At 38.6% G+C, this 21,695-nt stretch overlaps 1 protein-coding gene and 1 long non-coding RNA gene across 4 annotated transcripts in view; one reads left to right on the plus strand and one right to left on the minus strand.

The window, feature by feature from the left end:
• Positions 1–11,588, plus strand: part of LOC144382353 (uncharacterized) — a 162,301-nt gene extending 150,713 nt beyond the window's left edge. Inside the window, exon 4 of the long non-coding RNA XR_013449116.1 lies at positions 11,201–11,588. This is a non-coding gene — a long non-coding RNA (uncharacterized LOC144382353). The remainder of the gene's footprint in view (positions 1–11,200) is intronic.
• Positions 1–21,695, minus strand: part of ITPR2 (inositol 1,4,5-trisphosphate receptor type 2) — a 494,379-nt gene that overhangs the window by 401,125 nt on the left and 71,559 nt on the right. The window contains exon 1 of one of the 3 annotated variants that reach the window (XM_078075789.1): positions 14,618–16,712. The exons of the other annotated variants lie outside the window; for them this stretch is intronic. The gene's annotated coding sequence lies outside the window, so the exon portion shown is untranslated. Of the gene's footprint in view, positions 1–14,617; positions 16,713–21,695 lie in introns of those variants that run through there. 3 annotated transcript variants of the gene reach the window in all.

Raw genomic sequence — 21,695 nt, forward strand, 5'->3', positions numbered from 1 at the left:
AAAAAAAAAGAAAAAGGTTGTCCAATCAGAAAGCAGCTCAGTGTCATCTGTTAATTAGGTAAGAACATTCTCGTCAGCATTTCAAGACTCAAAGAATAATTTTTAAAAAGGAAAGTTTTGCCTCATAGGGCCAACACTAAAAGCACAAATTAAAGGAAGTAACTTAAGTTAGTTTTTTTAAAAAGCTTAACCTGAAGACCTAAGGCCAATAATTTTGCAGAATTATAGAAGTTCAGGAAATGTGAGTAGTCCTACAAAACATGATATATTCGGTCAGGCAATATTATAAGAACAATGCCTTAGAATTATAACTTTTTTTTTTTTTTTACAACTCTGGAAGGAAAGTAAGCCCCCCAAAAGTGTTCACTTTTAACTGAAAGAATTGGTAGCATTTTTTGGCTGCTTATAAACACTAGTGGAGGAAAAAATATGAAAGCCATTCAAACAGTGTGGAGCACATAATGTGGATACCAAAGAACTACCTTTCCCACATGATTCCATGTAAATCTGGCAGGAAACCAGTCTAAACCTCCACTTAACAACACCTATCTAAATAGTTTTGAAATGTTTTGCTTTGTATCTGTACTAAATATTTGCATCGAAGGCAGTTTCTGTCCCCCAGAAACTGTCCATAGGACTCCATTTAGGCTACTAGATGCAAAGTTATGTAATGGCCAACAACTTCCTTTGGTAATGGTGGAAAGAAAACTTTGTTTCATTTCTCTTCCCTCCTAAAGATATTGTAAGATTTAAATGACACAAGACATATGAAACCATCAGCAAGTGCCTGTCACAAAGCAGGCATTCAACAAATGGTTCTTTCACGGTAGCTTGTAAAATTACCTCATACTGATTACAGGGAACATGGTTGCCAAGGGCTTTATTATTTCCACGTGGAGAAAGGTGGGGAGGGAGGGCGTCTGGAGCCTTCCTTTTTCTCTTTATGATATAAACAGGACGCAGCAGCATTCAGTGAATGTTATGGGACCTTCCCAATGATAAAGTGGAAAGTTGTAAGAAAACTCTCCCTAGGGTAAGGGATAGGCACACAAGGGGCCATTGGATACTCGTAATTAGAATACAGAGTTGGTCAGAAGACAGGTACACATTCATTAACTGAAAATGTAACTGTAGCTCTCTTTTGTCTTTCAGTTTCTCTAAGAAAGCATCATGAAATACAGTGTTTGTATAAAACTCTTTATGTTTAGAGTGTGTTTTTTAAAAGGAGTGTGTTTTGGGACGCCTGGGTGGCTCAGTCGGTTAAGCGTCTGCCTTCCACTCAGGTCATGATCCCAGGGTCCAGGGATTGAGTCCCGTATCCGGCTCCCTGCTCAGCGGGGAGCCTGCTTCTCCCTCTGTCTGCAGCTCCGCCTGCTTGTGCTCTCTCTCTTCTCTCTCTGACAAATAAATAAATAAAATCTTTAAAAAAATAAAATAAAATAAATAAAAGGAGTGTGTTTTGTTTTGCAAACAAAACTTCTACCTCCCTCGGTCATAGCCTAAGGCAAGGGTAGAGAGGGTGTGTAAGAGGGAAAGAGTCCTGTAGAAAATTTATTACAGGGATTAGCAAACATTAAAGTTTATCACAACCCCTGGATGGGCAACCAGGAAGATGCAAGATAACTTCCTCTAGGCAAAAGTCAGCTATTTTACTACCAAAGAGAAAGAGAAATAGCCTTTTGTAGTTACAGACTTCTAGACGGCTAAAATGTTAGAACTCCAAGGGGCTTCAGATAAAATCTGACCTTTTCCTTCTTTGAGATAAAGAAGTAAAAACTCAGAGTAAGCTGCCTAGGTCGTTCATGATAGAATCCCTAGATCAAAATAAATTACAAATATGAAGAAGTACAACCACACATAGGATGCTTGAATGCCTTCACAAGTGACTGGCCTCTTGGTGGTAGGGAGGGATGGCAAGACCACACTTGGTTTGCTCATTCCAATTTACTCCTGTGGAACACTTTGTAAACTGTCAAGAGTACCACACATTGATAGTCAAGATCATTTGAGACCCTGAGAGTTAATCAGGATTATTTTCCGCCTATCCCAGAGAAGGAAATGGAGACTTTTCTTAAGACCACACAGTTGGTAAGGAATCGAGCTGGAATTTGAACTGAGATCCTCTGAACCCAACCCAATATTCTGTCACCATTTGGGAGCAGGTATGTCAATACAGAGGCAAAATCTGTCTCACTTGAAAAGCTGTTAAAATTTTACATGTACACCTCGAGACCAATTAGGACAAATCTAATCTGACTTCTACACAATGGTCCTAAATATCTGAAGTCACCATCCATCTGACATCCCGAGCTCATCTTTGGTTCGATTACCACAGAGGGGTCTCCTCACAAAATTCCATTTTATTATAAAATATGAAGAATACTTCCTCACAATAGATGAGATTTTAGCCAATTAAACATTGACTTGTTAAGGCATTTATTAAAGCAGTTATTAATGTATTTAGCAAGTATATGCAGTAGTAAAAACACTGGTCAGAGAGTGAGATGTGCCTCGGTTTCCATGCTACCACAGTCCTGCAACATAATACAACTTCTAGAGAAATATTATGAAATAATACATATATTATATATGTGTGTGTATATATATATATATATATATATATACATACATAAATCTCTACAAGAGTCGTAATACCTCAAAAGAAACTAATGAATAGTTTTTCATGGGAAATATGCCATATAGGCATATGTAATTAAATAAATCTTTTAAAACTAAAATAGGAATGTTACAAAAATCTTAGGCTCAAAAACATTAACTAATTCATACATTAATGGGTAAATATTCAAAAACAAATGAAACTTCTATTTTGCTTCATTTGGAGTGGGGAGGAAAATAAAATTCAAATGCATCAATGCTAATTTTCATTCTAGTCAAGGTTTAAATTTGAGCATTAGCAGACCATTATACTACACATAAGTGGAATTTTTTCAGAAAATCATAATGTATAATTTTGCAATCAATTATCCCATTCTCAAAATATCATATTACCACTGATAATCAAGAGTGTCATAAACAGACTGATTCAGAAATCTAAATGCAAGTTTCTTTTCTTTTTCTTTATTTTTTTTTAAAGATTTTGTTTATTTATTTGAGAGAGAGAACATGAGCGGGGGGGAGGAGAGGGCAGAGGGAGAGGGAGAAGCAGACTCCCCACTAAGCAGGGAGCCCGACATGGGGCTCGATCTCGGGACCCTAAGATCACGACCTGAGCCAAAGGCAGATGCTCAACCAATTAAGCCACCCAGGTGCCCCTAAATGGAAGTTTCTGAACCCAATTACACAAATATCAAGTCTGAAAAAAAAAGAAGTGAATTTATACATACATAAATGTGCGTGCATGTATGTATATATATATACATACATATATAGATATACATATATATAATAGTTTTTTATATAGTATGTTTTATATGTTTATTTGTATTCTTATTTATGTGGATAATATATTGTTATGGTGTCTCCTAAATATCAGAGGTTATCACATACATTCCCTCATTTAATTCTAAAAACCTTTTAAGATAAGCATTAGTATTATGAATGAAGAAAGAGAAATTTGGCACATTTTAGAGATTTATCCTTAAGTCTCAAAACGAGTTTTTAGACCTAATCCACATCAATCTGTCTCCAAAGCCCACCACAATTTAATCGAAGGCATTCTGTATTTCTCAAATTAAAACACACAATATGATATTCTATCTTTCCCTGGTTTCATACTCCAAGAAATGCTGACCTTCTACAAGGACCAAAAATATTTAAGAGTATCTAAGTACCTGTAACTCTGACCTAAGAGAAATAGCAAAGTAGCAAGCTAGAAATACTTGGGCAGAGAATGTTACAGCTTCGTGCCCTCCACTTGGAAAGTAACAATTTTCAAATAGCTGAACAATTAAACTGTTAATACAGATAAATTAACTTTATAGAGGTAGGCTCGCCTTTTTAAATCAATTTTAGCATGGCAATAATAACTCCTCGCATAAGAAAAAAAAACCTTTTTAAGTCTAACAGGCTATTTTATGCCAATATAGTTATGTAATAGAAATATCTAGATTAAAGAATTGCATGCTGTTCATTGTCTAGATACTGAATTAACTGCTATTCTCATATGGAAAACCTAAAACAAAATCAGTTCATTGTACTAGGTCTTTTACGGGCAGCGATGTATCCATATGAACAAAAAAGATCATAGAGTCCTAATCATCATTATCATTGTTGATTTATGCCCAAGTGAGACAAGCTTTGTATTGATTACCACCATAATTAATCTATCACTACAGACAATTTAGGAGTCAATGGACAATAAGTTTACAACAGTTGGGGCACCTGGGTGGCTCATTCAGTTAAGCCTCAGGCTCTTGATTTCTGCTCAGGTCATGATCTCAGGGTCATGAGATCCAGCCCAGGGTCAGGCTCCATGCGCTCAGTGGGGAGTTTGCTTGAGGTTCAATCTCTCCCTCTCCCTCTGCCCCTCCCCCTGCTCTCTCTGTCTCTCTCAAATAAATAAATAAATCTTTTAAAAAATAAGTTTACAACAGTGTTTACAAACTGTCATTGTGCAAACCAGGTTTGAAATTAATTTATATGGTTTCAATTAGCCCTTTTTGAATGGATTGAAATGGAATGGAACGTGAAGGGGTGGGGAGAGCAGAGGGGAGGGGCGGGGAGGGAAAGGAAATAGAGGACACTACAACTAGCAAGTACTCTTTCAAGAAACTTGTTTCTGGTGTCTGTGTGTATGTGCGCTTGATTACAATGTAAAATATATCTCTTACTGACAGTTGCATTAAAAAGTGTTTGAAAGTCACTATTCTAAAGGACTACACATGTGCACCAGCTAGGGTTAACAGAACTGAAAATTTAAAAAATACATATAATATATACACAAATGTATTATATTCATATCTATATGTATTATATAAATACAAATTAAATGTATACATATTATACAAGTTAGTACAAATGTATAATATCCACATTAGATAGATACATAATGTACTTATAATAGATATATTATAGATATAATAGGGAGAGAGAAACAGAAAGAAATCCTGTGGTCAAGAGGAGAGGAGAGCACCAAAGGAAATTTTTTGCTCTATGAATGACTTTGGAAATCTACAAAAACTATCCTTTTATTAATTGCTGCATCAAATTTTTATATAGGCAATTACAATGGAACAGGAAGATGCTGTGTTAAAACTCTTCCTCCTTCTCACCCCCACTCTGGTTAACCTCGACCTTTACTGGAGCACCGATCTATCAGATGGTATCTTGCATTAGTTAACACATTTGCACCCAACTCTACATTCAGCACCTACTATCTGGTATATAGAAAATGCTCAGAATCTGCAGAAGGAAACTCCTGGCAAGATACCTGAGAAGCAATCATTAGAAACTCTTCTTTCTGCTCAGAAAGGTTTAACCGTCTCTTTTGTCTCCTGTTAAAATGCAAATACCTGAGAAGAGAACGACTGAGCTCTTGGTTCTCAGTTGACCCCTACTGCCAGAGCGCTCCCTGAGGGTGAGGGGGATGGGCGCTGCAGGTGTGGGTAAGACACCTTTCCCATTACCAACGACTGGGAAGGAAATACAGGAAAGTTGTTTATCAGATTTTCAGATGACGCAGATTGGGAAGCAATAGCTAATCTGACAGATCAAAATCTAGAGTTTATAATCTCTACAGGGCAAACATTAACATAATTAAATTTGAAACAAGCCTAAATATAACGTTCTGTATTTATGTTCAAAAAGCTTCAACTGCTTAATTACATGATAGAGGGGAACCAAAGGGCTATTAGTAACAAATCTTAAAAAAAAAAAAAAAAAAAAAAGCCTAGATCTTAGGCTTGAATTCAAATTAATATAATTACAACGGCCATACATCCCTACCCAGGACAACTCTGGTTTATGCCTGTTGCCTGAACCTAATTATTAACTGTGTCCCCTTTCACTTTCAGTGCCCTGGCTTAGATGATAAAGTATACGATCGCCCCAAATATAATAAATGAATACTGGTGATGTGAGAGCTGAAAGCTGATGCAGCCATTTTGGGCTCACTAACAGAAGAATGGGATCACAACCAGAGGAAGTAGGAATACATCCAGATCATTGGGCTCAATTACACATAGACAGAATATTAGGCACAATTATGGATGCCACTTAAAAGGTGTAACAGATTACCTGGATCCAAAGTTAGGCAAGTAGGAAAGCAAGCAAAATATATTAGTCATATTATTTGAGGAACAAAAGTAGAAACTGGGAAATGTCTAACAGAGAAAATGAAGAATAGGCATAATCTCACTTTATATAACTGATGGTCTACATGTAATAGAAGGAAGACATTTTTTTTCCATATTGATCCAGGATCAAAGCAAAATTTCTAAGTGTGTCAGTGTATTTATAAGTATAAAGAAAATCTTGCTAGCAATTGGAAAAATCCAAAAAATACAAATTAATCAGCAAGTAAACTTTTACAATAATGTTCAGGCAGAGGTGGATGAGAAATGCTACAGAGGGGATCTTGCCTTGGGAAGGAGCCCCTTCCAAATACGACCTTCTGTTTAACAGTGCCAATTGTGGCTGAGGTGATTGGCATGAAAGGATAGAGTTCATGTCCAGTATTTACTGATAAAAAGCTCAGACCTCTCACCTTCCTCAGCTATATTTGTCACACCATGGTTTGGTTTGGCATCTCCCTATGACAGAGACCAGGAAATTCCAGCCCTGGACTCTGTAAGTCGACTAAACATCTGTCAGTACTACGTTAAAATGCTCCAAGTTAAAGCACTACATAAATATTCATTATTATTACTTCAACTTTACATTCCAGATGAACAAATACAGTTGTGTTTATATCTTGGAGTTCCGGAAGCATGATGCTTGTGATATTCTGTCACATAAATATTTTAGTTTGGTAAGATACTCCCAGATTAAAAGAAGATGAACAAAGAACCAAAGATAAAGAGAATGATAACCAAGAAACACCTCCTCCCTCAACACATACACACACCACTAGCAGCTACCATTCAATAACCAAGCACTACATACATACCAAGCACTATGGTAAGAGCTTCACATGCATTGTTTAATCTTCATAGAAAAATGTGAGACAGGTAGCACCACCATTCCCACTTTGCAGATGGTGAAACTGGAGCTTGAATGTTAGGTTCTGCTCAGGGTCACAGAGTTAGCAAGTAGCAGAGGTACGATTCAAACCCAAACACCTAAGTTCAGAGTCAGTGCTTTTTTTTTTTCTTTTTAAGATTTTATTTATTTACTTATTTGAGAGAGAGCAGGGGGAAGGGCAGAAGGAAAGGGAGAGGGAAACTCAAGCAGACTCTGGGCTGAGTGCAGAGCCCAATGTGGGGCTCGATCCCAGGACCCTGAGATCATGACCTGAGCAGAAATCAAGAGTCAGACACTTAACGGACTGAGCCACCCAGGCGCCCGCAGAGTCTGTGCTTTTATACTCTGAAGATGGAAAGGACACACACAACCCAGCTATTTTGCATGTCTGGAAGTCGGAATAGTAAAATACTGAAGAATTGGGAAGTGGGAGGAAAAGTGAGACTTCCAGAAAGCAGGCTAGATGTGAGAAGTCAGAAACAGAGAGATGAAGTATCAGAGTAGCAGATGCAGGAGACAGGACAAGGGAACTAGAAGAAAGAGTTGTGGCATTTTCTTCTCCCTGCATTTTTTTGTCTTCTCCTTTCATATCTATTTCTCCTTTTTCCCCCATAACTTCAAATGTGTGTGCTGTTCTCTTCATCTGTTTCTTAGAGTCTCTCTCATTCCATCTCTCTTTTTCATTTTATCTTAGTTCTTTCTTTTTTCCTAATCATGTTCTTCCTTTTACTCTCTCTTATTTTGCTCTTTCCCCAATATTTCCTTTATCTCTTCTCTGAACTTTCTCTTGACTTCTCTTTCTTTCTCTTCCTTATATGATTATAAAATTGTGCTTAAGGGGCGCCTGGGTGGCTCAGTCGTTAAGCGTCTGCCTTCGGCTCAGGTCATGATCTCAGGGTCCTGGGATCGAGCCCCTCATCGGGCTCCCTGCTCTGCGGGGAGCCTGCTTCTCCCTCTCCCACTCCCCCTGCTTGTGTTCCCTCTCTCGCTGTCTCTCTCTCTGTCAAATAAATAAATAAAATCTTTAAAAAAAATTTTTTTTTAAATAAAAATTTTTAAAAAATTGTGCTTAAAATGTATTATGATTTTGTTTGGGTAAGATTATATGTTTTGTACCTCAAATAAAAATGTAGATGAATTAGACATTTTCTTATCAAAATTGAACTTAAAATTAAGTTGCAAAAGCAAAACATATACATATATCTAAAGGGGCCTTGGATTTGGAATATAGAAAGTACTCTTACAACTCAGTAAAGAACACATACAACCCAATAAGATATGAACAGACACCACAAAGGAAAGATATATGGAAGACCAACAAGCACGTGAAAAGATGCTCAACGTCTTTGCTGATTAGGGAAATGCATATCAAAACTCTGATTACATACTTCTACATACCTGCTAAAAAGGCTACAATTAAAAAGAATGGTAATACCATGTGTTGGCAAGGATGCAGGGCAATTGGAACCTTCATATATGATATATACATATAATCATATCCTCAACTATGGTATGAATGCAAAATGGTTTAAAGACTTAGAAAAATATACTGGTAATTTCTTGAAAAGTTAAACATGTACTTATATATGATCCAGCAATCCCGGGGCACCTAGATGGCTTAGCTGGTTGAGCATTGGACTCCTGGTTTCAGCTCCGGTCATGATCTTGGGGTTGTGATATCGAACCTGCATCAGCTCCGAGCTCCCTCAGAGAGTCTGCTTGAGATTCTCTCTCTCTCCCTCTCCCTCTCCCTCTGTCCCTCCCCCAGCTTGCACACTCTCTAAATAAACAAATAAAATCTTTAAAATATATATATATATATATATGTATATATATATATGATCCAGCAATCCCATTCCAAAGTATGTACTCAGGAGAATTAAAACATATGTCCACACAAAGCTTTGTATGCAATGTTCATATCAGCATTATTCATAACAGCCCAAAGGGGGGAGGGGAACCCAACATTTAATGTGATAGTATGTCTGAACAGTGGAATACTACTCAGAAAAAAAAAAAAAAGACTGAACTACTGACATATGCAACAGCGTGGATGAGTCTCAAAAACATCTTACTAATTGTAAGAAGCTAGACACAAAAAAACTACATATTATGGGATGCCATTTATAGGAAATTCTAGAAATGGCAAAACTATAGCATCCAAAGATCAGTGGTTGCCCGGAAATGGGGTGGGGACAAGGAATGACTACAAAGAGAAGAAGACACTTTTTGGGGTCATGAAAGTATGATTGTAATGATTGTAGTGCTGGTTGCACAACTGTATGCATTTACAAAACTCATTGAACTAAGCACTTAAAATGAATGGATTTTATTGTATGTAAATTACTATACAATAAGACTGAAAAAAAATTATTATATTTGTATGTGGCCTTTCATTGCTTACCTTTCTATGGATCAGTGGTTTCCCAAAAATATTCTTAAGATAAAAAATAAACTTTAAAGACATAATAAGGACTCATTTTTGTTGTTTAGGTTGTAGTTTGTTTGTTATGGGAGCAAGAAGACTGGGGTGACTTGTTTGCTACATAACAGGATTTAGCTGGCTTCCCTGCACATGGCAGCTTTCAAAAATATTTGGTGATTGACTGATAAGGCATACCCAGGGGTGCAGCAGGTAGATCTGGTTAAACCTTGTGAGACAGATTTTCCTAAACACAGCACAAAATAAAACGGAGCCTTATTCCAAAATTTAATTTTAATTTGAGGGAAAGAATAGGCTAGAACACCTTGCCATATGTGAAAGTGAGGAATTCAGCTCAGACCACTGAGTGACATCAACAACACTTGAAAAGGCTCACAGTGAACAAAGATGAGACTATCCAAGCATCCAGATTAATGACTGAATATTGGACTAACGCACATCAAATAGGTTAAAATCCAAGAGTTCATAGGTATAAAAAAAAATACTTTTTGGTCTCCTTTGAAGGTTAGGGTCCCAGCTCATTACTCTAAAAACAAGTAAAGGAGAATAGGCACATTTAAAAAGAAGGACAAGATAAGAGGAAGGTAAGTCGTCGCAAACACAGCACATGCACAAAAGTGTATCTGTGCTACCCCGCGAAGTGGAAGACACAGGCAGCACAATTCTGTGTAACGTGATCCCAGCCCAGGAAAAACAAACAAATCTATACCACGCTTTCATATGCTTGATAAAAACTCTGGGAAGACAAACTATGAACAGCGGCTCTCCTTGCAGAGTGGAAATGTGCATGGCAGACAAGGAGAAAGGATCTTCACTTTGTCCTTTCTCTTACCTTTGTAAATATTTCAAACCAATAAATTTTTAAACCAAAAACACATTCATTTTTCAAGAAAAGGATCTCATTAATTACGGACTGTTTAATTGTGTGCTTCACTGAGTCCTTTCCCATTCTTTTCCATGACCTCTGTGACGGAGCAGCACCCAATTATTCACCCACTATGAAAATAGGAGACAGGGAACGCGCCCAGGCTGAGGAGGGGCAGGTTCCTGGTGAGGGAGGGAACAGGAGGCGGGAACATCCCCATCGCAGGCCAGCTGCCCCTGAGGCCAAGGCGAGGCCTTCTCGGCCTGGGAGGGTCCAGGTGAACTGCAATTTCTTTCTTTTAATCTCTAGTTATGCAGTTTAACAAGAGTGGTGAAGGATACAATTAGAAAAGTTCTCAAATGGTTGCAGAACTGAACAGAATGAGGATTCCACGAGAATTACAATGAGTTTTCTGAGTGCTAGTGATTCTTACCTCTCCGGCCAGCTATGTCAGAGTCTCTGTATTAGTTAGTCTTCTATTTATGCATATGTGGTCCTTTGTATGTCCACATCTGTTGACAGTGTCAGCTCTGAGTGGAAGATCTTAAAGAGTCAGGGTAGACGAAAGAATACTGACCCATTCTTAAGGCATTACAAAATAGAGAAGATTCGTAATCCAGGAACCATGAACCCAGAGTTCAGTGGGATTCCTGGAGGTCCACAGATCCCCCAAAAGTGTAAGAAAAAGTGTGTGTGTTCACAGGTGCATTTTCTCTCTCTCTCTCTCTCTCTTTTTTTTTTTTTTAATGTAGGCTCCACACCCAGCTTGGAACCCAACACGGGGCTTGAACTCACCACCCTGAGATCAAGACCTGAGCTGAGATCAAGAGTCAGACGCGTAACGGACTGAGACACCCAGGTGACCCCCAAAGCTGCATTTTCTATCAGAGAGCCAACAGCTTTTATCACATTCTGAGAGGGAGGGATCTAGGCCCCTCAAAAACCTGCCGCAGCTGCAACTGTAAGAAAAGGTGCCATTGCAAATCATGTTAGGCTGCCATGCTGGTAACTGTACAAACATAGTGAGTTGTAGGCAGGCATGAGCTAAACTCTACTTTGCTAATCAACGGAAGCAAAAACGCATAAAGAAAGAGAGGATTGTTACAAGATGCTTTAGAGGGAACAGAAAAAAAAAAGAAAAGTCAGTCCCAAACGTGTGCCCAGGCAGGGAAGAACTCCTAGGGCAGGTCCACAAGAATCTAAGGGAGTGCCTAGATGATGTGGAAAGTCAGAGAAAGAACAACATAGCAACTCCATTCTGCATATCTACCCAGGGGAAAGGACTGCTTTTACCCACCGAAAGACACGTAAAGAATATTCACAGCAGTATTATTCATCAAAGCCCCCCAGACTGGAAACAACTCAAAAGACCATCAATCAGAGAATGGACAAATTGTGGTATATTCATAGAACAGAGTCCTAAAAAAGTAATGAAAAGGATGAACTGCTCCCACATGCAACAACATAAATCACACAGGCACAATGGTGAACAGTCACCTTGATTATCAGTTTGAGGATTTATTTATTTATTTTTTTTTTTTTTTTTATTCATTCGAGACACAGATACAGAGAGAGAGAGAAAGAGCATGAGCCGGGGGAGAAGCAGAGGAAGCAGAGGGAGGGGGAGGAGCAGACTCCCCACTGAGCAGGGAACCCGATGCAGGGCTCGATCTCAAGACCCTGGGATCATGACCTGAGCTGAAGGCAGACGCTTAACCATCTGAGCCACCCAGGCGCCCCAATTATCAACTTGAGGGCCAGCTTGGTACTCATCCCATTTCCTGTACCTCAAGTCCAAAACAAGCAAATCCCTGTAAGACCTACCTTTCAAATACATCTAGAATCTGATTTCTCACTAACTCGTCAACCTAATTCAAATTGCCATAATTTCTCCCCTGGCTATGGCAAAATCCTCCTAACCAGTCTCCTTGCTTCCACCCCTGCCCCTCTGCCTTTTAACTCTCCACATGGCAGGGTAGGGGGGGGGGGGGGCCAAGCCTATTAACACACAAGCCAGGTCCAGTCAGCTTCTGCTCAAAACGCGACAACAATGGCCCTCTGCCCCCGCCACCCCCAACGACCTTCCTGAGTTCATCTGCTACACTCGCTAGCTCACCCCAGCCACCCCACCTGCGTGCTATTACTGGCACTTACGCAGGACACCCCTACCTTGGGGCCTCTGACCTGGATGCCACCTTTGTCTTTTCCCCAAGATTTTTGCAGAGTTGACCCTGCCTCCTACTTAGACCTCCTCTCAAATATCAGTGAGGCCTGCCTGGGCACTGCAGAACCAGCAACCCCTTTCCAGCCACACTCCGTTACCTTGCTTTAGTTTTCTACATAGCACAGCACCACCTGATGGATGCCTGGCACTTAGTAGGCACTCAGAGGATGGGTCCTAAATGAATGAACACACACATGAATAACTGAGTACAAGAAATGAATGATGTCAGTTACATCAATGCTTGGATGTTGAATAAAATCCCACAACCTTGGGTACAATCTATATCTTTTTCATAAGTGTGAATTATTTTGACACAGGACACAGACATAGGAGCCAGCAATTTACTGGATCTTGTTCGTGATATGCCTAAAAAGTAAAAGAAAACAATAAAGCAAGAGGGAACGTGCTCTTTCTTGAGTGTCTTACCACCTACTTGGCCTTATTAAGAAAGTGGTTACTATGAACTTTTAAAGGGAAAATGTGAGTATGGAGAAAAGTAATTTTGCAGGCCAAATGTTATTCATTTCTAGATTGTCAGAAGAAGTTCTCTGTTAAAATTAGGCAAATGATGGCAGGTGCAACTTTTTGCAGATAAAATGTTTTGCGAAAGTGAGAGATATTTCCCAGGTAGCAGCATTATAAACGTTCTCAAGGGTCATCGAGGCCTATCCTGCCTGCAGATTAGCAACGGCTTTGCCAGAACAGGCGGGCTTTGATCTTAACCAGGAATGATGAACAACAGACCTCCCGTGCTCCTTGCCTGCTAGATGAAAACATGAGAACATAAAGGAGCCCTGGTGCTTCTTTCCTTTCATCCTTGAACAAACACAGACACAAAGCAGATGTGACTTCACTAAATATGAGCTGGTTCAACTGATGCACAGTTTTGATTGCACTTCTAAGGATTACACATTGTGATATTCACACTCTGTGTGACTGAATCCAGGCAGAAGACGAAAGCAACCCTCTGCACCACAGACATAAAAGTTGATTTGAGGCATAAGTTCTGGATATGCTAACAATCCAGGGAAATGGTACAGGATTATTTTTCGATAACCCCAACTGCAAAGTGGAACTGTCTGCTTGTTAGAACAATTGCTACTGAGATAGCTGACTCATAAGAAGCACCCTTGAATGCCTTCCCCGGGCTCGGGAAGGAAGAAATTCCTGAACAAAATCCTCACTTCGAGAACATCTAGAAGTCTATAGGAAAATCACAATTTAACCAAGCAAAAATTAAGAAATGTCTGCTTTAAAAAGAGAGAAAAAAGGGGCGCCTGGGTGGCTCAGTCGTTAAGCATCTGCCTTCGGCTCAGGTCATGGTCCCAGGGTCCTGGGATCGAGCCCCGCATCGGGCTCCCTGCTCCGCGGGAAGCCTGCTTCTCCCTCTCCCGCTCCCCCTGCTTGTATTCCCTCTCTCGCTGTGTCTCTCTCTGTCAAATAAATAAATAAATAAATCTTTAAAAAAAAAAAAAAAAAAGAGAGAAAAAAGACAATAATGTGGCACTCATAATGTTGTCTTGTGGAACACAATTATAGAAAAGCATTTAAGTGGCTCTACCTAAACTATACAAAGAGAATCACACCTGAGTGTTTTTTCACTCAGAATTCAAATTTTAGTCCCATTACTGAAAACAGAGACCGCCATAGTAGATACTCAATAAATGCTAACTTAATTGAAATTCAATTCTAAAATATAAACCTCATTCTTCAAGGCTTCCTGACTAAATCACCTCACAAAAAAAACCCTCCTCAGACCCGTATAATACTTACCACCCAATAATGATTACAAATGGTTTATTGTTGTTCTTTATTTTATACATACATGCTAATCTCCCCAACTTATCTCCCAATTCCCTCAAATTCAGAGACTGAGCATTAAATTTCTTTTGAATAACCCAACAGTACCTAACCATGAAGAAACATTAAATATGAAACATCTTACCTCTTTCACCCTAAGTGAGCACAAACAGCTCAAAACATAATCACTGGTTCTCACTCTCTCATCTCTTGCTCTCTCTCTCTCTCTCTCTCTCTCTCTCTCTCTCTCTCACACACACACACACACACACACACACACACACACGTTCTTTCATGGCTCTTCATGAGCTGCTTCTTTGAAGACCCAATAAAATATGCATGCAAATGGAGGGAACCTGGAGAATGAGCCCATTCTACTGAGCACCATGCCCCACATTCACTGAGCTTAGAGAAGACAGGGCTAGTGTTTCTGTGGTATTTAGGAAGCACTGGACGTGAGTCTGAATAAGAAATGAGAAGAAACAACCTGAGAATTTGCCACTCTTAAAGATGTAACCTTCTTTCCTTCGCTGCTACTTGTTCCTATTTAATGTGGCATGCCTCCTTGGAGAGCTGGCTGGTCTACTGACACATCTTTTTTAAAGGAGTCTGTGGGAGATTTCCTTCAGAGACTCACACCACCTTGGTTTGCTGAGAAAATGACAAACTTCATCTAACAATGCTGTTATCTTCTTTATTACTGAAGCAAACATGCGCCATTTATGAATAATACTTACCAATAAGACCAGCATGAAGAAAAGTAGAGGATTATCAAGGCAATTCAGCCAAGTTCGATATTTGAAAACAGTGCATTGTTCAATGAGATATCAGCTCATACCTATTAGAATGTCTATTATCAAAAAGACAAGACAAAGAGTTCGCAAGGATGTGGAGAAAAAGGAATCCTTGTGCAGTGTTGGTTGGAATGTAAATTGGTGCAACTACAAATGGAAAACAGTATGGAGGTTCCTCAGAAAAGTAAAGATAGAGCTATCATATGATCCAGCAATTCCACTTCTGGGTATTTATACAAAGAAAACAAAAAAGAGTAACTCAAAAAGATATACGCACTCCCACGTTCATTGCAACATTTACAATAGACAAGATATGGAAACAACCTAAGTGTCTGTCAACAGATGAATGATTAAAGAAAATGTGGCACATATATATATTATGTATTAGTTAGTGGAATTTTAGTCAACCATAAAAAAGAATGAATCTTGCCTTTTGTGATAACATGGATGAATCTTGAGAGGGCATTATGCTAAAGGAATTAAGTCAGACAGAGAAAGACAAATACCATATGATCTTTTACACGTAGAATCAAAAAAAAAACAAACAAACAAACTCAGAGATACAGAGAACAGACTGGTGGTTGTCAGAGGCAGGGGACTAGGGATGGGCAAAACAGGTGAAGAGGTCAAAAGGTACAAATTTCCAATTTTAAAATTAGTAAGTCATTGAGATGTAATCTACAGCATGGTGACTATAGTGAATAATACTGTATTGTATACTTGCAGGTTGCTAAGAGAGTAAATCTTAAAAGTTCTGATCACAAGAAAAAATATGGTGACATACGTTAACTAGACTTATTGAGGTGGTCTTTCACAATATATACAAATACCGAATCATTATACCTGAAACTAATATAACGCTGTATGCCAATTATATCTCAATAAACAAATAGTACATTGTTGTATGTACCTGCTTTTTCCTTCAAAGATCTCAAGTATTCTCTTAACAGGGTGTGTGTGAGTGTGTGTGCGTAAGTGAGAAAAAGAAACAGACAGAGAATTATTTTGTTTCATTTCTTAGTTGAATCTAATTCTCTTAGTGGCTACATAAGAATGACTATAAAAGTGAGAAAAACATGCTTCTAGATTCCCTTTCAAATTCACAAAATTACTTTTTCTTACTAAATAGCCAAATAATTCAAAACTGAGTAGTTGCCCAGGTCAGAACCAAACTCCAAAGAGGTAACCAATCTTCCAAAGTTCCTCTACTGGTCTTTCAGTTAGTACATATAAGTGTACATGTTTAAAATTCAAAAAAAAAATTATTCATGAAATTTGCATTTAGTTAGTTAGTTCTCAATTCTACAATTTACTTTGCTCCCAGCTCAGAGCTCTGAAAATACCCCCAATCACTTAAAATTTTTGTTCTCACATCATTGGTAGTATTGCTACCCTTGCAATTCTTGGTTCCTCACTGATGCCATTACTCTTTTTTTTTTTTTTTTTTTTTTTTGGTAAAGATTTCTTTATTTATTTGAGAGAGAGGGAGAGTGTGTGTGTGTGTGTATGTGTGTGTGTGTGTGTGTGTGTGTGTATGTGCACGCACACAGGGGAGGGGCAGAGGGAAAGGAGGAGAATCTCAAGCAGACTCCTTGTTGAGCATGGAGCCCTACAGGCCAATCCCTCAACCCCAAGACTATGACCTGAGCTGAAACCAAAAGTCGGATACTCAATAGACTGAGCCACCCAGGTGCCCCAACATTACCCATTTTTGAGAGTAGTCACCTCCAACTAGTTGTGTATACAAGGACCCGTATAAAACTACCACTTTGGTAGATTTAAGAAGTTTGAATTTGGTAATTTCATACAGCTCAAACCTAATATATGCTTAAAAACATCTTCGACTCCTCTCTTCTTCATGCTACTCATTCAAATATGAAGTTTTGTCCACTCAAATTCCATAAGATTTATCTGATATATCTCTTGTTCCACTTTCATAGCGATCATTGTCCATTTGCTAAATTGCACTGGAATGTGGAGCTCATCACCTCTCAGCAGGACAATTATAACTATATCCACGCATGTCTCTACATCATTCATATCTCCACTTCCAAGTCAGTCTCAAGACCACTGGACGAATTTCTTCCAACACTGCTTTGAACATATTTCCCATTCAAGAATTCTGCAACAAATAAAAATGTATTTACCTCATCTTGAGCGTCCTCCACCAAGTCATCTATCTCATGCCATTACTTCATTAACCTTTCTCATTATCCTGCAACAGATTATCTATCCTAGGCAAGAAAATACCCTATCACAAACCCATAGCCTCTTTGGCCTTCATAAGAGACTTATGTGGCTTAGTCTGTCATCTGAATAATTCAGTCTATCAATTCAAGTCCCTTCTAATTTCAAAGCCCTGAAGAAACACTTTCTCTGGGAAGCCTTCCCTAATTAACTTTTAAACACTCAATTAATGCTATAATATTACAAAGAAATCATTATTTTTCATTGTTTTCACATTTGTTCCTACCTGAATTTTAGATATATTATCTCCAAACCATCTTCTCACTAAAACTTCAGTAACATGATTTCCAAAACATCTGCAGAATATATCCACTAGGGTGTCCCATTTTCCATAGGAGATAAGACCTTCCTTTTAATCTTAGTGGCAGTTATGATGGTCATTCCTTGATTTGGGTTGTTTTTTTTTTAAGAGAGAGCAAGCAAGCATGCAAGCAGGGAGAAGAAGAAAGAGAAAATCTTAAGCAGACTGAGCGTGGAGCCTGACACAGGGCTCAATCTCAAGACCCTGAGATCATGCCCTGAGCCAAAATCAAGAGTTGGACACTTAAACGACTGAGCCACCCAGGTGCCCCTTATTTTTATTTTTTTTAATTAATCTCTACACCCAACGTGGGGTTCGAACTCACAACCCTGAGATCAAGAGTTGCATGCTCCACCAACTGAGCCAGCCAGGTGCCCCATGGGTAAGTTATTTTTTAAACTGCAAGAGAGTATTTGAGATTCTAAAATACCATTTCCCTCAGGAAACCCATGGGTGACGAGTCACTGGATAGACTAGGAAAATCATGAGTAGTTCGAAATACAAATTTTAGAATCTATTAACACAAAGATAACTATTTAAACTATAGGAATAGATGAAATTTAAAAATGGAAGTAAAGGAAGGCAAAGGGAAGGGGCAAAACCTGAGGAAATCCATCACTTTAAGTACATGTTGAGGGACAAAAACAAGTAAGATTCATTGCTGGGATCTGACTGTAAGGAGTCACACAGCACTCACATAACTCCAGCCCTTCTCTAACAGGATTAGCTTGATTCCCTATTAAGTTTCTATAGGTTGTTACACCTACTCCTCAGTTTCGAGATAGGAAACTAGAAGAAACTAAACTCAGGATGCATTGGCGTTGACTTATGAATGTCCAGGTCAGGGAATTAAAAATGGGCTGTGATCCAAAGCAGCAATCATTCAGACATAGTACTCATGAAAATTTCTGCAGGAAAAGTTACTGCTTATTTCATAATGTAAAATGTCAAGCATTAGTGGAAAAATCTGTATTGCAGCCATATTTTAGTCAGCAGATTTCCTAAGTGGGGTAATCATACAGTTTCAATTCCTATTTTCTTTTCTCCTGGGAAACAATGAAATACTGATTATGTTCCACCACATTCACTACCTGCACTTGATTCTGTAAGAGGAAATAAAGACCCTTGTTCTCAAGTATTGTGCCAGGATTGTAAGGATTCTAAAAATCACAACCAAATACCATGTTCATTTTAGGAAACCAAGCCTGTAGTTCTCAGGGAATGCAAAAGTTAATTTGTCCATCTGTTTCTAGTATTATCAATTCCCATAAGTGTCATCAAAGTAGGAATAAACACCAAAAATTTCATTTTCTTTATTATGACATATGTCCTCTATCTATGACTCCCTAAATAACTAATAATTTTAAATACTATGCCTCAGGAACACAGTTATAGGAATCACTTGAAACTGAAGATGTACATAATTTATTAATCATGTATTCCCCTGCCCACCCACCCCTCCCCCACCGCTGACACTGTTAGAATAACCTTCACAATTGCTAATTAATACTTGCTGAATGTCCAACAGGGGTAAAACATGGAGGCAGACAAGGAACAACATTAGGAGATAATATGAACCACTAGAGAACAAGAAACTTGTCCGGCACCTTCCAGACAGCCTGGTGAGGAATAAGATGGCCTATTTCTAACTCCTATTATGAACTTTAATGTGACCTTATATAATAGTAGCACATTTCATTCCAAACCAAAAGAACTTTTTCTCGGTTTGGAAAATATTCACCATAATGCTGAGCTTCAGGTGGCGGGTTTAGATTTCCAAGTTCAATATCCAATAAATCCTTGATTTTCATTGTGCAATCTGGGCAATCAAGGCTATAGACTCCAACTGCCCTGCCGTTCCATAAAGTAATATATCGTTGTATGTAATTTATAGTTACCTCTTACACTAGACATCTCTCTGAGGTGTGCCATACTCACCACTCCCATTGTCATCTCCTTAGATAGTAAATTATGGGACCTCTCTCTTTGGGTAACAGCTCGGGTAAACTAGAGATTCATACCTCATCTGAAGAGAACCATCACTAGGCTGTACAGTACCAAGGAGGTGGCCTTCATTCAAGAGATCCACTCCACAGAGGTCCACTGTACTTGATGGTGACTGATTAATATGGTGACCATGTACTTTACCTTTACTTCCAAACCAAGACACCTTTAAAGTTAAAAGAACCTTGTAGTACCTCAGGATAATAGGTGAAAACCAGGACTGTCTCAGAAAAATAGGACATGTGGTTATAACCAATTAGCCCAAAGAGATATTCTCTCTATACATGAGAGAAGAAAGCCAGCAGAAACACACAGAGTGAAAGCAGCAAGCAAAAATCCTGAGGCAGAAGAAAAGGAAGTAGGTAATCATGAATGAACAGAAGAGGTAGACAGAAATGGAGAAAAACTTGTCAATGACATCAGGAGAAGTGGTTAATATCTCAGACACTGTGCTAACAACTTTAGATATCTTGTTGCATTTAATCTCCAAAGCAATTCTATGAGATAGCTACGATCACCTTCCACTTTAGTTAAGTGAGGATATCTGCTCAAGATCAGGCAGCTAGTTAAAATCGCCCAGGTAACAAAAACAGCTGAGTCATCATAATGGCAAAATACCAGGGCAAAAGTTCTAAAAATGGTATGCACATTCCAGAGGAGTGCCCAAACAAAGTAGTAGAGTGTGGAAGAAAATGCTAGAAATTAAATTTACATTTTTTATCTTCTATTTTAAAATTTATTTTTGTGTATGTTCAATAATATACACAACTCAGTATGATAGTAATAAACATATATAATTTGTAAGTCAACTTATGACTATTACGCTCACTTTCTTTCTGATGGGGCATATGATCAAAATGTTGAAAGACCACTGCCCTAGAGTTCAGAGCAATGGATGCCACTTCTGAAGGGACAGTTCCCACAGTCACTGTGGCATCACCAGGACTAATCTCAAACTACTAGAGCCAGGGGTGCAGCCACGAGGCCCAGGTGGTGGTGACCCGGACTGATTTGTGTTCTCCCTCCCTTTTCTATTACAGGCTCGAACAACAAACTCCCATCAATTCAATTAACTGAGCTTGAAATGTCAAAAGCATCATCTTATACTAGAAGTTTTAAAGGTCCTAAACCAACACTACAAAATAATATGCTTTCAAGCCCAGACATAAAATTATTTTTACTACATGCAAAATCCCACATAATTATACAGCTATGTGTCTACCGTCTTGTTAAAATATTTAAACAGGGAGGCCATGAGACTGAGTAGGCTCCTGTGGCTTGGTAGCCTACATAAGCAAACCAAAACCTAAGCCAGAGTCCATGCCCTGGAATCCAAGAAAGTGAAACCAATCACAAACAGCCAACTAGGCTTTCCCAAATTGCATAACACTGTAAATTATAAACTATCACATAATTGCTTTGCTTTTGCACCTTCTCTATAAAAACCTCGCCCCTAGCTCCCATCATTGGAACACTCCTAACCACTCTGGTGTACGACTGCCCAATTCCAATTGATGTTTGCCCAAATAAACTTCAAAATTTAATGTGCCTCAGTTTACCTTTTAACAGTCTGGAAGCTCAAATGCATAAGCAGGATTAATAATTAACTATCATGGGTGAACTTCCCTCCTTAAAAAAAAAAAATTTAGAAGATTTCTCTTTAGACATCTAAAAACTCATCTTAACTTCAACAGCCCTCTTTTTTGTAATAAAGTGCTTCTTGCCTTTGCTAAGTTCCTCAGAATGGTTAAGCTAGTTTCTCCTGTTGCATTCTGAGTTGAGATAATGACTAGTTTTCACATAAGCATAATAACTTTTCAAATACATGAAACTGTTTCTTTAACGCAACTGTTCTTCTTTCTCTAATTGATCCAAAT

Source organism: Halichoerus grypus, chromosome 6 (genome assembly GCF_964656455.1).
Source record: "Halichoerus grypus chromosome 6, mHalGry1.hap1.1, whole genome shotgun sequence".
In the NCBI taxonomy this organism is placed as follows: domain Eukaryota; kingdom Metazoa; phylum Chordata; class Mammalia; order Carnivora; family Phocidae; genus Halichoerus; species Halichoerus grypus.